A 15,636-nucleotide genomic window follows, 5' to 3' on the forward strand; every position below is an offset into this window, starting at 1 on the left:
TGGGCCTGAATGGCACTTAAACAAGGAGCTGAAGAAAGGAAGAAATGGGGAAAATCCAAAAAGGAAGCCTGGAGTTCAATTATATCCCTGCTGAGTTTGAATAAATGGACAAACATCGCAATAAGATGAGGTACAACGACACAAAAATGGTTCCTGATGTTAACCAGAGGCTGGGGACAGTAACCTTGCAATAGACTGGAGGCATAGGAGGAAGAATATATAATATTAAAAAAACCCCAAACCAACAAACACCAAACAACCCAAGACCAACAATAACTCTCCTCTCTCTCTCCCAGTGCAAGACTTCTTAAAGAGCCAAAGAAGTTGAATTTGAGGAACAGGAACAAAGCACTATAATTATGTTTGCACTTGATACACTCAGCTTAGCGTTCTAGTCTTTTCCTCTTCAGGTCAACATTTCTGGCACCTGACACACAGATATCGCACAGGGAGTAATTCAGCTTGGAAGATAGCTCAGGAGCTTTCTACTCCAAGCTCCTGCTCACAACAGGGTTGAAGTATAAGCTCTGAGCAGATTACTCAGATCTATACTCAAGGATGGAGACCCCACAACCTTCTGCACAACCTCTGGGCCTCCTTCCAACACTGATAAAAACCAAGACATAGAATGCACACCTGACTAGGGCACACATCTACAGCTAAGTGTGCTTGTTTTCTCTCATGGATAGGTAACCTCTGCTGAAACTGGCTGACAGAACAAGGATGGTGAGAAATGGTTGCAGAATTGGTTATCAATGCCCTGAGGAGCACTGCGTGCAAAATTCCAGGAGGAAGAACACTCTGGAAAGAAATGAGGGCCTAGGATGGAAATGGAGTGGAAGAATTCCAGGAGTGCATGTAATTCTGTAGTTCTATGACCTCTGTCACAAAAGGTGAGGCAATTGGAGTTTTTAATCTCTGAGCCAAAAGAGGAACAGTAAAATAGAGAAATGCCTATTTCTCAGCACAGCTCAGAGACAGGGAAGGATATAAAAACACAAGAGGAAACATGAAGTTACAGAGGCTGATGAGAAGAAAACAGGAGACATAGTGGGAGGAGAACACAATGTAGACAAGAAACCCTAGTGCTTCTGGCAGGGAAGAAAAGTACAGATGTTCAAGCTCCTATAGACAAGAAAGGATAAAAGCACATCAGAAGGAGAGGGAAAACAATTCTCCCATGCGATAAAACTGACCATTATATTTGGTGAGATTTTAGGTAAATATCAAAATGAAATCAAAAGAGAATCACAGAATATTCTGAGTTGAAAGGGATGCATACAGGGACTGAACCCACGAGCTTGGTGCCACAAAAATATGTCTGTAGTTACTGCTGTAGGTGCAATTTAGTTCAAGGCACCAGGCAGCTGAGCCACCAAGACTCACCAGTGCTGTAGGAGGGAGAACAGAAATCTGTAGTGAGGAAATTGAGTGTAGTGAAGGATGCAGGAGCAAAGGAAGGATGTCTGTGATGAACTGTGCCGAATTGCTCCTTACTGTGGGAGAAAAGCAAAGCCGGGGTCTGAAGAAGGGGAAAAACCATTCCCCAACAAACATATGTGGATCAAGAGAAACCTGGATACAGCTGTATTCTCCTCTAAGCATGCTCAAGTGCCAGGAACTTTCTGCTGCAGAGTATCAAAAGCGGAGGAGAAAGCGCCTGCTCTGTGTGTGCATCACCTTGGAGCAGAACTTCTTACGAGGCACCCTTTAACAGCGCATTTCACGGGCAGGGCAGTGACTGCCCAGTGTCACACCCCGGGCGGCTCTGGGACGATCCCCGGTGCAGGGGCGTGTCCGGGGCGTGTCCGCAGGGGCGGGGCGGGGCACGGGCGGCGCCGCCGGTGGGAGCGGGCGGAGGGGCTGCGGCTGCGGGAGCGCGCCCGCCCCCGGCCCGGCATCGCCTGTTGCTGCGCCGCTCCTGGCTGGTAACTATCCTCTGTAATGTGCTTCTGCATGGACGAGGTGGTGATGGATGGTGGTCCTTGCTATTATTATTCTTGTTGTTATTCTTGTTGTTATTATTATTATTGTTATTATTGTTATTATTTCCCCCTCGGTGCTCATGTAAAAAAAGGATTAAAATTAAAGTTACTATGAAGCGGACTCCTCCGGGAGCAGTTGCCGCTCTGTCGGCGGCCGGCGGTGCGGAGACCGTGGGGATCAGGGGAGCGATGCGGGCATCCCGGGATGATGCTGCGGGGAGCGGTGCGGGAATCCCGGGATGATGCTGCGGGGAGCGCTGCGGGAATCCTGGGATGATGCTGCGGGGAGCGGTGCGGGAATCCCGGGATGATGCTGCGGGGAGCGGTGCGGGGGTGCCGGCGGGGTGCGGGGGTGGCTGAGGCGGCGGGCGCGGTGCGGAGCCGTGCCCGGGGAGCGAAAGAAGCGGGGGAAGAGGGGGAAGCGGGGCTCTGCTGTCAGTGTCACACTCTGCCCTAGCGCAGCAGTGCCGCTGACTGCGCTGGATGGGGTAGCAGGTGCAAAGCTGGTGCTTCTTCGTGCAGACCAGGTCGAGCTGAGCCAAACCTTTTCAAATGAATCCCGGCTACATAATTACTTTGAGGAATAGGCCCGGCACCGCAGTCCTGATTCAAGCAAGTCCCATTTGATATCAGTGTGACAGAAATTTTAGCTGGGTACAGAGTCTTTTGAGAGAGACTTACAAATGAGGGATAGGGCAGAGAGAGAGACAGGAGAGGGCAGGGGTGAGACACTGAAAACAGTTTTAGCATCTCTGATAACCGAAAATCTTCTCTTGAGGTTGCATTTAGGGACTCATGAGTAGTCTGCAGCTGTCTTCTGTGAACACTGACCACCCACCATAGTTTTCTCTGTCAAAAAATGCTTGGCTCATAGATTTAATCTTAGTATTTATTTTTAAAATTTGCTTTTGTCCACAGGGTTCCACTAAGGACAACTTCTTTATAGCTGTAATAGTTTTGAAAATTTCTGAAGGGCACTTCCTGTGCCTCACTATGGAAATGAAGAAGCTGGTTTGCATGTTGCAGATGACTCTGCTGTTTGTCTCCTGACTGCAAGGTTAGCGTTTCCCTACCAGGCTGGCAGCAATCAATTTCCCTCTTTCCTCTGCTTCTCTCCTTTCTTTGCACGTATTCCACTGAGTAAAATGAGTGGACTAGGCTGGGGGAAAAATTTGGATGACTTTCCTCAAAAGAAGCTGCATAAATGAAATTAAAGGCATGGCTGCAACATGCATAATAGGTGCCAGAGAGGGATTATTTAATGCACCAAAGCATTTACATTTTTCTTTATGTAATTGTCATTCAAGGATCAATACAGTGACCGAGTGATTTATTTCATCATTGGCTTTTGTGCTTAGCAGTGCAAAGTTGAAAGGAAACGTCACCACAAACAAATACAACACATTATCTGTGTGCCATGTGGAACCACGGGCTCTTGCCTGCTGGGCTGTGAGCTGTCTTGGGCAGGAGTAGCAATGGTTGTGTCTGCACTATGGAGCTGCCCTCCCCTGGTGCTTGGGGCTGGTGGGACACCTCACTTCCCACCCTGACACCCCTGTCTCTGGGAGCTGGAATAGGGGTGTGCTGTTTGCCTTTGGGTTTGGGTACAGCTAGGGTGAGCATCCAAACCTGGGAGCCCAGGCACACTCCTGAGTGCCCTGGTCAGATGTAGGTGCCTGCACTGAAGATGACAGCTTCAGGAAAGCTAGGAGGGTACCCAAAGGATGCCAGAATCCTCCTGCTGGGACATATTGCATGTGTTCCTGCCACTGACAGTGAAATACTGGGTTGCAGACTTCCCTTGGAGGTAAATGTAGAATTGAATACAGGAGTGTGACTTAGGCTTTCTTTTCTGAGGAACTTTTGCATCCTGTATTTTACAAGGAGGATGATATTTTGTTCTTATAGGGATTTCTGGCCAAACATCTCCAGGCTGCTGTGGGATTGGGTTTTTTCTCCTTTCAGATGACAGGAATAAGGTGGCCTTTGTGCTTGGAAAATCAAAGCCCATCTTTCTTTGTTTCAGCATAAAAGATAATTACAAGAGCTGCACTTAAATCACCATCTCCCTCAAAGGCTTGTGTGAGTTTTCCTTGGTGGAAAAGGAGACCTTTCCCACTTTCTCTTCCAGAACCTTCCCCTGATGGCAGGGGCCATGAGAGCAGCTGGATGATGGCACTGCCATCTCAGCAGGAGTCTGAGTGTGACAAGACACATGGGAGGGTCTGTGGCCTGGTCCCCAGCAGTCTCTGTCATTGATCTCCACTGGATAGCTGTCTTGGGTGACTGGTGGGATGCTGCTGCTGCCATCAGCTGCTTCCAAAGTGACTCCCTGTATTCCTCTAACCATTGTTAAGATGCAGTAACTGTGAATGAGAAGATCAGCAATAGTGGTAGTCCAGCAATGGAGTGTGCTGCACACGTTATTCCTGAGTTAGACAACAAGAGGGAACTCAGATGAGACTTCCTTTACCACACTACTGCATCATGCAGTGATTCCCGGCCATTCATGCTCACAGCCCATCTCCATCTCCATGATGGACCTGCTATTCCTGAATTTTCCCATGTGCAACACACACTTCAGGTAGCCCTTGATAAAAAATAAGTCCTCATAAAATGCTTGGCCTCTGATAATCATTCAAATTCAGAGAAAGAAGCAGTGGGCTGACAGGGAACGTGGACAAGATTTTGTTGGGAGCACATGCTTGGAGATCAAAGGGAGAAACTTGGAGCAAAATGTCTTTTGTTTCTCCATAGGCACATGTGTAACCTGTACTACTACTAAATAATCAGATTTATTTATTTATCTATTTTACAAATAATCAGAAGGTTTTTCTCAGGAAAATACAATCATTCATCCAAAACTGTAGTCTCTTCCTTGTTATTAGAAAATCCACATTTCAGTTTTGAGGGATGGATGAAAGAAGTACCAGTTGTAAGAGTGTGGGTTACCAAAATGGAATGAATTTCACCCAGAAGCTAGGACCATGCTGCCTTCCTGCTGACCTTGAGCATTGGCAACATAGGGAGGGCGCAACTGGAAGATTGACAATTAAGTAACAGCATTACAAGTTGGACTCAAGGGATGGATTTCTAAATTGACTGTGGACTCTGCAAAGAAAACATACAGTAATTTCACGACTATAAGGCGCACCCTTTTGACTAAAATTTTCCCTGGAACCCGGAAGTGCGCCTTATAGTCCGGTGCGCCTTATCTGATGGACAAAGTTCAAAAAAATTGCCTACCCGGAAGTGCGAGCTGCGAGCCACGGGGGGAGCCGGCAGGGCCATGGCTGCAAGCTGGAGGTGGGGCGGAGCAGGGGCGGGCACGCCCCAGCCCTGTGGAGGTGGAGCCGTCCCTCCAGAGGCACACCCCGGCCCCGTGCAGGTGGGACGGCCCCTCTAGAAGCACCCCCCGGCCCCGTGCAGGCGGAGCCGCCCCTCCACAGGCACCCACCAGCCCCGTGGAGGCGGAGCCGCCCCTCCACAGGCACCCCCCGGCCCCGTGCAGGCGGGACGGCCCCTCTAGAAGCACCCCTGGCCCCGTGGAGGCGGAGCCGTTCCTCCAGAGGCACGCCCCAGCCCCGTGGAGGCGGAGCCGCCCCTCCAGAGGCACACCCCGGCCCCGTGCAGGCGGAGCCGCCCCTACACAGGCACGCCCCGGCCCCGTGCAGGCGGAGCCGTCCCTCCAGAGGCACACCCCAGCCCCGTGCAAGTGGGACGGCCTGTCCAGAGGCACCCCCTGGCCCCGTGGAGGCGGAGCCGCCCCTCCACAGGCACCCACCGGCCCCGTGCAGGCAGCACGGAGGGGCGGCGGCCATAGCCCGGCCCCGGAGAGGCAGCACGGAGGGGTGGCGGCCATGCCCCGGCCCCGCCGGATGCAGGTGGGCCTGGGGCCCCACGGCACCGCCCCTGCCAGGTACAGGCGGGCCCGGGGACCAATGACTGCCGGGTTGAGGCGGGGCCTCGGCCAGCAATCACGCGGAGGGAGCTGGGGGCGGAGCCTCGCTGCAAAAAAAAAGTGCGCCCTATAGTCCGGTGCGCCTTATCTGATCTACAAAGTTGCGAATTTTGCCAACTCCCGGCGGGTGCGCCTTATAGTCCGGTGCGCCTTATGGTCGTGAAATTACTGTAATTATTTTCTCTCAGTATTTTGCTTTTTTTCAGGCTCTCCCTGTAGGCAGAGCCCCTGACCCATCCAAGAGCCCTGATGTTGGTGCCACTGTATGCAGGCTTTAAAGTCTGAGTGGAATGAGGAATAGTCTTCATGTATGCATCTGCAGCCTGAAAACTTCCTCTTTTCCTTTTTCCCTTACCTTGTAACCTGGTGACTCCAAGTACTTGCAGTGCATTCACTTCCTTCTCACTTACAAGAAGATCTCTAGTCCCTATTTCTCATGGGAAGAAAGCAACCCACTTAATCAGCATTTTAAATAAACCCTAATTTGTATTTTAATCTGCTTTAGTCATATTTAATCTGTTTCTGTTCTGAACATCCTTATACTTTTTTTCCCCCCAAGGGTTTTACTCTGAATCAATATTTAACATATTTCCCTAGTTTAAAATTGATGTATCTTTGTTGGTTTTCATTATTGAACCTTCAATATTTATTCTTCCTTTTCCTGTTATGACATTTTAGCACTAGTAGTCCTTTATTAGATTGTGACTGTATGCCCTTCACTGTTTCAGGAAGCCACTGAAGTTGTTTGCAGGGCTTTTTCTTTAAAGAAAATCTCAAAAGAAGGTCAGTGCATCTCATTTTGCTCTTGCAAGCCCTCTCCTTCAGAAAGTGGACCATTTTAGCTGGGAACACTCGTAGGAATGAGCTAAGTAAGCAGGCATTTACATCAGAAAACTTTCCTTCCTCGTAGCATTGAATTTTAATGTGACTCACTGAGTGTGAGGTTTGGGTAGATGAACTCCAAAGTTTCCATCTCACCTATATATACACAGTCTTTTTTTCTCAGTGTATTTAAACTGTGTACCACAAGATGGAAAAGCACGGTTAAAACTCTAGTGTCAAAATATCTGGGGAGAATTATGTGGCAGCACATTTAACATCTACATCACATTTTAATTGGCAATTCCAAAAGCTTTTGGAAAAGGAGGTCAGCATCATTCTGGAATTGATTTTCCCTAAGATAAAACACTGTCAATGCAGTGGTAAAAATATTTGTTTCTGAGACCTGAGTACTTTACAAAATGTGTTTGTTCCTCCAGACAGAAATAACCGTATTTCTTATAATAGTGGAATTTTTTCCTCATTATTGTTCTGTCACCGTGCTGTTATTTTGCCTAACCTTGAAATGAAAGCAGTTTTGTTAACTTTTTACAAATGCTCATTGCCATGTTGGGATTGAATTGCCTATCCCTTTCAGGGCAGATAAAAAAACCCAAGAAGTTTCATTTTTCTGTGTGTATTGGTAAAAGGGCGCCAGTGTGCTGGGTAAAAGAGGAACTGAATGGGAAAAAAAATCTGAAAAAGAAGCCAGTTACTGCCTTTTTCTTGTTTGTTTTAATAGTTTTATATGGTCATCATTTTAGATAACAAGGAAACAAAACCCAGTGTCTGCTCTTAAGCAGAAGTTTCACGTTGAATCACTGAAAACATACCTTAAAATAGTATCTTTAGAAGCAACTTCTTTGTTTCATGATTATGTGAAGAAACCTGAGAACATTCCCTGATTTTTATATGGAAGAGGTCCTGAATGACTGACTTTAGGAAGTCGTCAATGTAATTTTTCTTTTGCTTATGGGAAGAACTCCAAAGATGAGATTTCACTGTATATTACAGACAAATTATTCTTTGCATTTACAAAAAAACAAATAATTTATAAGTCAAAATACAATAAACTAAACATCTTTTACTAAACTTTTAAATGCAGAAGCATCTGTATTAAGCATCAGCAAACTCTAGCATTTTTGCTGTGTTGTTTTCTATACAGTCCTTGTTTGCATGACATTCTGCAAAGGAATGTTTTTTTCTCTTCTTCCCCTCCCCATAGGTGTGCTGTCTTTTTGTACAGGTGAGTGTCATGAATTCACTCTTCCATTTTTCACTTGTGTATCCAGGTCAAAGCTTTCAAAGTAAAACTTAGATTTCAGATGACCCGTTTTAAGGCATCCAGGCATTCTATAATCTCAGTTCAGCCAGGGTTAGAGAAAACGGCAAAGGAACGTGAGTGGAAATAGCTTGGATTACATTTTGCAGGCACCGTGAAGCCATTTGTATGTTAGTGACCTGATCAGCTTGGTTCTAGTGAGCAAAGTTAGTCAGAACTGTGATTAACACAGGAAGTGTGAGCAGGGACGGCAGTGAGCAGCAACATCAGTTCATTTTTTTTGTCTGTGAATTAAAATGACATAGTTTGTGTGTTCCTAAAAAAAGCCCCCTAGTTTCCCTTAACAGTTCCCATCTTGGACCAGCTCATCAGGAGGAGTCCTCACTGACTGCTCTGTTGTAAGGTTAGGCGGAATAACTCCTGGCTCCTCTTGCCAAAAAGAACAAGAATCAGAGGAAGGTATCCCACTCACCAGGTACCCAAAGCCAAATGCGTTGTCCAGGTGTCTGGTGGGACTGCCCCTCCAAAGAAGCCACCTCTGACTGTGGGTTCTCCTGTACCTGGCAGGGGATTCCTGAGGTGCCATCAATTAATAATCATGGGGGCATCTGCAGCCTAGGAAGTTTTGTAGTGAAAACATGGAATCACATGGATAGATGATGTCAGGGGGAAATGGGGCAGAAAAAGAACCACCATGCTGCTCCCTTCCTGATGAGGAGAGGGTGATGGCCACTGAAGGTCTCCCATGCTCGTGAAACAGTTTCTCAGAACATCATCAACCTTCAAAAAGCTTTTCTGTAAAAAGAAACTGTCTTTGAATGTGTGTTATCAGTATGAAGCCTGGGGTTTGGCTAGTATTGGAGGTGTCAGTATACACAGGGCATTTGGGAGAAATAATTTAAAAATTCCTGCAAGAGAAAAATACTATTTTGCACAGTTTGCTTCTTGATAATGGTGTTTTACATGATGGGGCACTTACCAGTTTCTTTATTCTTATATTGCAAACGCAGTTCTTACATTATCTGTTTGCCTCAGAGCAATTGCTAAGTCATAAAAGAGATACCAAAGTAAAGGTACTTCCCAGAAAATGAGGGAGGGATTTATAGTCAATTAGAGAGAGAGAATGTCCTTACCAGAGATCTCTTAGACCTACCTTCAGTCTCTTGTAAGTAACAGGATAGATGACACTTTTTACTTCTGGTTTCTACTACAAGAAAGAATCAAAATATTTGTTAATATTAATCACATTTTTAAAAACAAATAGCATTCTACTTCTTCTTTTCATTTTGGGCATTCATTGAGTTAAAAAGGCAGAGCAGTCTTAACACTGTGATATATCAGTGAGCCCCAGTAATTTTGTGTGAATGCTACACACTTAAATGAGAGATCAGTATTTCAAGCAAATTCAAAAGCAGCCCTTAGATGAAGGTTGTCATTTTACACTGGTTTTCAGATAACCCCTGTTTGCTGCAAAGTTGTCAGTGCCCAAGTGTTTGCCTGTGTATGCAGTTCTTATCTAAATCCCAAAGTCCACACTTTGTGAACATCCACTTTCAGAATTATGTGCTCAAGATAGACAAGCAGAAGGTCAGAAGAGGAACAACCAACCAATAGTTAGACCACTATTTCACACAGTGAGAAGTCTCTTTTGGACAAATGTTTTAGAAATATGTCTCTCTCTTTGTTTTTCTTCTTTATTTATTTATTTATTAATGGAAGAAGTAGAATAGATAAGTTGGCAGCAGCTCAGTTGAGCTAGCTTCTTTAAGCAGACTCAAATTTTTCTTAGAATCCCAGAATTTCTGCACTACTGTGCCTTCATTGTCTATATGCACATATTTGAATGGTTTTTGCAACCAGTGGTAACCAGAAATCCTAGTAGCTGACCACCATATATCTGCCATGCATTTATTCTCTTATCCTTCCTCTCAGAGACTTTCTTGTGGTGGGATGTGCAGGCTTTCTTGTGATGGCCCAGGTGCACAGAACCTTTGTAGTGGCATTGTCCCAGAAATTTTGGACAGAACTGTGGAGTAGTCTGGGTTGGAACAGACATTGAAACATTATCTTGTTTCAACTCCCCCTGCTATGAGCAGGGACACATTGCACTAGACCAGGTTGCTCAAAGCCTCATCCAGCCTGGCCCTGAAAAATTCCAAGGGTGCGGCATCCACAGCTTCTCTGGGCACATTTTGCCAGGGCCACTCCACCTTCACAGTAATTAATCTCTTCCTAAAGTCTACAGTAATTTCACGACTATAAGGCGCACCCTTTTGACTAAATTTTTCCCTCCAACCCAGAAGTGCGCCTTATAGTCCGGTGCGCCTTATGGTCGTGAAATTACTGTACTGTAAACCCATCCTCTTTCATCTTAAAGCATGCCCTTGTGAAAATTCCTTCTCCAACTGTCTTGTGTGCCCCTTTAAGTGCTGGGAGGCTGCCAGAAGCCTTCTCTTCTCCAGCTGAACAACCCCAATTCTTTCAGTCTGTCTTCATAGGAGGGGTGCTCCAGTACTCTGATCTTCTATGTGGGCATCCTCTGGATTTGTTCCTGCAGGTTTATGCTGTAATGTAGGGGCCCCAGCTCCAGAGCTGAAGCAGCACAAGTAGGGGTCTCGTAACAGTGGAGTAGAGGGGGAGTATCACCTCCCTTGATGCTTCTTTTGATGCAAACCACAAGCACACAGCCTTTTTCTTAAATGCCAACTTCTTTTGCAAGGGCAGGTAGGAAGACCTGGTGAAAATATGTCCTTTGGTAACAGCTGGGGTTTGAGAATTCAGGTACCTGTTGCTGGGAAGGGAGGACTTGAAGTTTTGATGTGAGGCTGCAGAGCAGCTGGTACATGGGATCTTAGTAAATGCACAATCATTTCTTTCTCATTCATGAGTCTGCATCTCTTGCACTCACTGGAGGAACATACCCTTGGGCACAGAGTAGCTGTAGCATCATGGTTCTCGTGCCTGCTGTCCTCACAGTGCTGTGTCCAGAAATTAACTTGGCAAAGGTGTCCCTGGGCTTTAAGCAGAGAAAACCCACAGTACTGGAATCACACCGGGATATGGAAGTACACTTACTTTTACAATTAAAGACAACAGCTCTTCAGCAATGGAGGAAACAGAGTTTGTGACATACAGCTGAGACTAGTGTAGAAATGTAAACAAAAACTAAATCTAGTCTTTTCAAAGGCGCCTGCAAACCCTCTTGTTTAAATGTGATTTACAAGCCCAGAGTGTGCCCTGTGCAGCTGGGCATCATTACAGTGTCACTGTGCTGCTCAGGAGCATGGTGGGGCTTACTTCTCTGAGCAAGAGTCAGGAAGAGATGTGTGTGTGGGATTGTTGCAAGCCATCAGAGCCAGACCCCAGTTTTTCTTCCTGTTGCAGTTGCAGGAGCAGCTCACATGCACAGGAGAGAGAGGAACTGGGCAGATTGGTGGGATTTTCAGGAGGAAATCTGCCTGACTCTGCTATAGTTTGGTGTTTCTGACAGCTAAAATGGGCATTTCATTACACAGCTACTCAGTCATGTAATATCTAATGCTGTGAAGAGCTGAAGAACACACCTAGTTAAACCTAATCCTTAGATACTTTCCAGAGTCATGCTTAGAAAATGTTTTAGAGTTCCTGTCCTGTCAGAAATTCATTGCTGCTTATGTGAAGCTCAATAACTCACCAGGTGGCCAAAGACAGAGAAATGCCTGAAGGAGCATTAAACAAGAAAAAACAAGTTTAGCCAGGAGGCGGACTGCTCATGCCACTCTTGACACTGAACCCTCTTTGCCTTGAGCTGTTTCATGATTTGTGTTAATCTTTTATCTCAGTTCACCTCTCCTGTGTGCCTGACCTTTAGCCCTGGCTAGCAAAGTGGCTTGAAATAAAAACTTCTTTCTCCCCATACTTTGCAACTCTCTGAATGACAGTGGTAGAGCAAACCATTCTTGTGTTTGTTATGTCTATTCTCTTACCTCCCTCTCTCTGTCATCTGGCAGAGGGCAAGACCTTTGGGAGCTCTTTCTTCTCCTCTGTCTTTCTTCAGTTCCTGGAACCACAGTGCCTGGAGTCTCCAGGATCTTTTGTAGAAATCAGCTGTAGGAAAAAAGAAGACAGAAAGATGGGAAGGAAAAGCTGAGCACCCAGGAGCATTCTGGAAAAATATTCTCAGCTGCATTACAGATTCCTCTATGCATGATGTGCCAGGGAGAATGGCCAGCACTTCACAGTGGCTGAGGCCATTTTCACCCTCAAGCAGCAATGTGGCTTCCTGTACCTGGTCCCAAATTTTGGGGTGGACTTCTCAGCCAGTCTGTGCATATTGCCAGTGGCAGTACTTGCCAGGCACTTCAGTGGGAATGTGGCCAGCAGAATGGGACTGGGGCAATCCCAGCCTCAGGCTCCCTGCGTGCCCATGTCTTGTCCTTGGCACAGCTCCAGCTGCCTGGCCAGGGGCAGGGATGGTGACCATACCTCAGCTGTCCATACAGGCCAGGTATCCAATTACAGGTCACAACCTACAGGCCTGTGTCTTTGCTGGTTGGGAGCAGCTGAACTCAGAGTTGATGGAGCTTGACATTCATTGCACGAGGCACGGATAAATATCCAGGAGGGGACTAAACAGGTCTGCCTGAGCTCATCTCCAAAGCCATACTGCTCACTCACTCAGCTGTACAATGAGGAATGGAAACTGGGCAGCAAAGCCAGGTGGGGCTGTGACACTGTTCCTTTTGGGGTTTTGGTTTAGGGGAGGGGTTGTGTACACCTGTTCCCTTCTGGTCACTGAGTGCCTAGGGAAATGGACCTCACTGATGGCTCGGGGGTGACCTGGAGAGATGCCATCATCTGTGCATTTATTTAGCGGGATGCTGTGATGAATAGGGCCAAACACTCTTTCCTTTTGCTGTTTACACAGGGGATTTTTGGGCAGCTCTCTGGAACAGCTTGGGGATTTTTCCATGCTTTGTGACAGCAAGAGGGCAAAGTGACTACTGTGTGTGTCATTTGGATAGCACAGGGCTTTTCTCCTGGAAGGCCTTGGTTTCTAAATTTCTCACACCATCCACCCACATACACCCACATACACACACACACACACACACACACACACACACACACAACTCCAATACAGTTGTGGAGTTTTTGTTTGCTACTGGATTGTTTAACATTTCAGTTTTCCCTGTGCCTCCTGAATGCTTTGTCAGAAGAGCAATTAATGTTTGTGTCAAGTTTGTCTTTTAGATAATGCTCCAGCTAAAATTTTGTTCTCTTTTTCAAGAACAGACCTTTAGGGGCTCTTTTCAGTCTTCTGACATTTGAAAACACACCTGATGTCTTTGCCTCATTAGCTTTCAGTGAGCATTGGCCACAGCAGCACAGAAAATGGAGCAGTGAGGATGCAGAAACGAGGAACTCCTCTGTTTGTCTGTGGATGTGCTCTGCCTGTTCCTCGTGGTGCAGGCATTTTCTGGATGATAGCTGCAGGGAGCAGCACAAGCAGCACCTCTGGGATCAAACTCATACACCTGACACAAGTCTGACACTTCACTGTGCTATGTGCTTTTGAGTGGTGGATCTCCCATCTCTCTGTGCTCTCTCAAAAATCTTTCACTGCTAGCAGTGAGCAAAACTAAAGTCTGGTCTTCTCTTTTATAACGTGTGCCTTGTGTAGGATTTCTAACTTAACAACTATTCCAGTATTAAGAGTCTTCCATTCCATATTCTTAATCAGGTGATAAATATGTTGTTTGCTAAAACTTGTTCAGGCTGCCTCAAATTTTTGTTCAGGTGTGTCTTGGCCACTGTTACTGTCAAAGTCTGGCTGCTCTAAAGAGAGAGACTTTGAGAATAGGAGCATGCCTTTGGGTGGATACCCTTCAGTTGCCTTGCAGGGATTTTGTATTCACATCTCTTCTAGCCTTATCTCAGTGGATCTTCCAAGAAATATCAACACCGACCAGTAGGAGAAAAATGTGTTTGACCAGGAAAATGAATTTAAAAAACAAAACAAAAAAAAAAACCAACCAAAAAACAAAAAAAAAACCAAAACAAAAAAACCCACAAAAAAAAAGCACTGCCAAGTCTGCCACTAAACCACGTCCCTGAGTGCCACATTTACACATCTTTAAAATACCTCTAGGGATGGTGACTCAACCACTTCCCTAGGCAGCCTGTTCCTGCCTAGGGAAAAAATTTTTCCTAATAACCAATATTAACCTCCCCTGGCAACCTGAGGTCACTTACTTTTGTCTTTCACTTGTTACTTGGGAGAAGTGATTGACCCCAGCCTCACTACAGCCTCCTTTCATACAGTTGTAGAGACATCCCTTCTGTGTTTGATTTCATATGATGCCTCCATAATTAAACCCCTCTTTTTTGCAAAAAAAAGCAATTTTAAAAAATCTTCCTGCAGCTTCAGTAGATGTAGGACATGTTCCTTCTGAGCAAAAGGCTGACACCCAGCACAGGGCATGATGACAGGTCCCCCTGATGCAGCTCAGAAGCAGAACTGGCTCTGCCAACACAGCCATGGCAAGGCTGGAAACAAAACACCTTCAGTTTGAAGGTGCAGGGGGAAATATTTTTCTCGGATGTGCTGTAGAAACCCAGCAAGTTCCTTCTGTGTTGTGCAAAATTTCCCGTCCTGACAGGGAACTAATAATTGCTTGTGTTTCTGAGCAGCAGTTTCAGTGCAAAGCTTGGGCCCCAGGCTTGCATGTGAGAGGCTGCAAACAAGAAGTGGAGATTCTGATCTGAACACCCTTACAAATTTTTTTGAGGAATGCTGGCTTCAAAGCTTGAGAGCAAGCAAGCAGAAACTGCCATGGTAGGAGTGAGGAAATGACAAGAGGCAGATGGAAAAGCGGGGGGAAAAAAAGAGGATATGTGCAAAGGAAAATTGAGATAATAAAGGGAAACATGCCAAAGAAAGAGGAAGATACACAAGAATATAGCTTTCTAAAAAGCTGAGAAGGAAAAGAAAAAAACTAAGCTAAATGCAGAGCAGACAGCCCAGGATGTAAAATTTCTAACATTTAAGAGTCTATAAAGTCAGACCCTATAAAGTCAGAGTGTTCAAGAAGACACCCTGTGAACCCCTGTGCACATGGCATTTTGTTCAGTCCTACCAGTATTTGTGTGCAAATTTCCATCTGAATCCAAAGGAAATCAAATTATTCTTTTCTTGGCAAAAAGCTGCCTGCTGTTCAGGAGAGCAGCAGTGTAATTTATAATCATGGGGTTTTTTCTCTTGCCATGGTTTGCAGCTGAAGACAGGTACTTGAAATTCTGGCAGTGTGTTGGCAGTGCCTGAGTTTGCAGCAGAACAGCTTCATCTTGGCTGTGACAGCCACCCTGTGCAGGGCAGGGGCCCTGGGGAAACCTATTCTGCTACTGGTTCACTCACCAAAAACTGAGTAAGATTGAGGCTGAAAGTACAAGAAGGTTGGTTAACCATGAGTCAGCTTCTGCTAAATCAGATTCTCAAAAATCATTATTTTGTTTCCTCACAGTTTTGCAAAAATGACCGGCATAACAGGTGTAATTAAAAATAAAATACTTTTTTCCATTTGTTTCTCCTGCTCTTTACTGCTGTAAGC

The 15,636-nt window shown here is 45.8% G+C and overlaps 1 protein-coding gene across 2 annotated transcripts in view; it reads left to right on the forward strand.

Annotated features, from left to right (window-relative positions):
- The first annotated feature begins 1,862 nt into the window (after window positions 1-1,862).
- Window positions 1,863-15,636, forward strand: part of LCP1 (lymphocyte cytosolic protein 1) — a 48,719-nt gene continuing 34,945 nt past the window's right edge. The window contains exon 1 of one of the 2 annotated variants that reach the window (XM_033052853.1): window positions 1,863-1,928. The gene's annotated coding sequence lies outside the window, so the exon portion shown is untranslated. Of the gene's footprint in view, window positions 1,929-2,903; window positions 3,043-15,636 lie in introns of those variants that run through there. The other variant, XM_033052854.1, reaches the window with a different exon arrangement.

The sequence above is a fragment of the Catharus ustulatus genome, chromosome 2 (genome assembly GCF_009819885.2).
Source record: "Catharus ustulatus isolate bCatUst1 chromosome 2, bCatUst1.pri.v2, whole genome shotgun sequence".
NCBI lineage: Eukaryota > Metazoa > Chordata > Aves > Passeriformes > Turdidae > Catharus > Catharus ustulatus.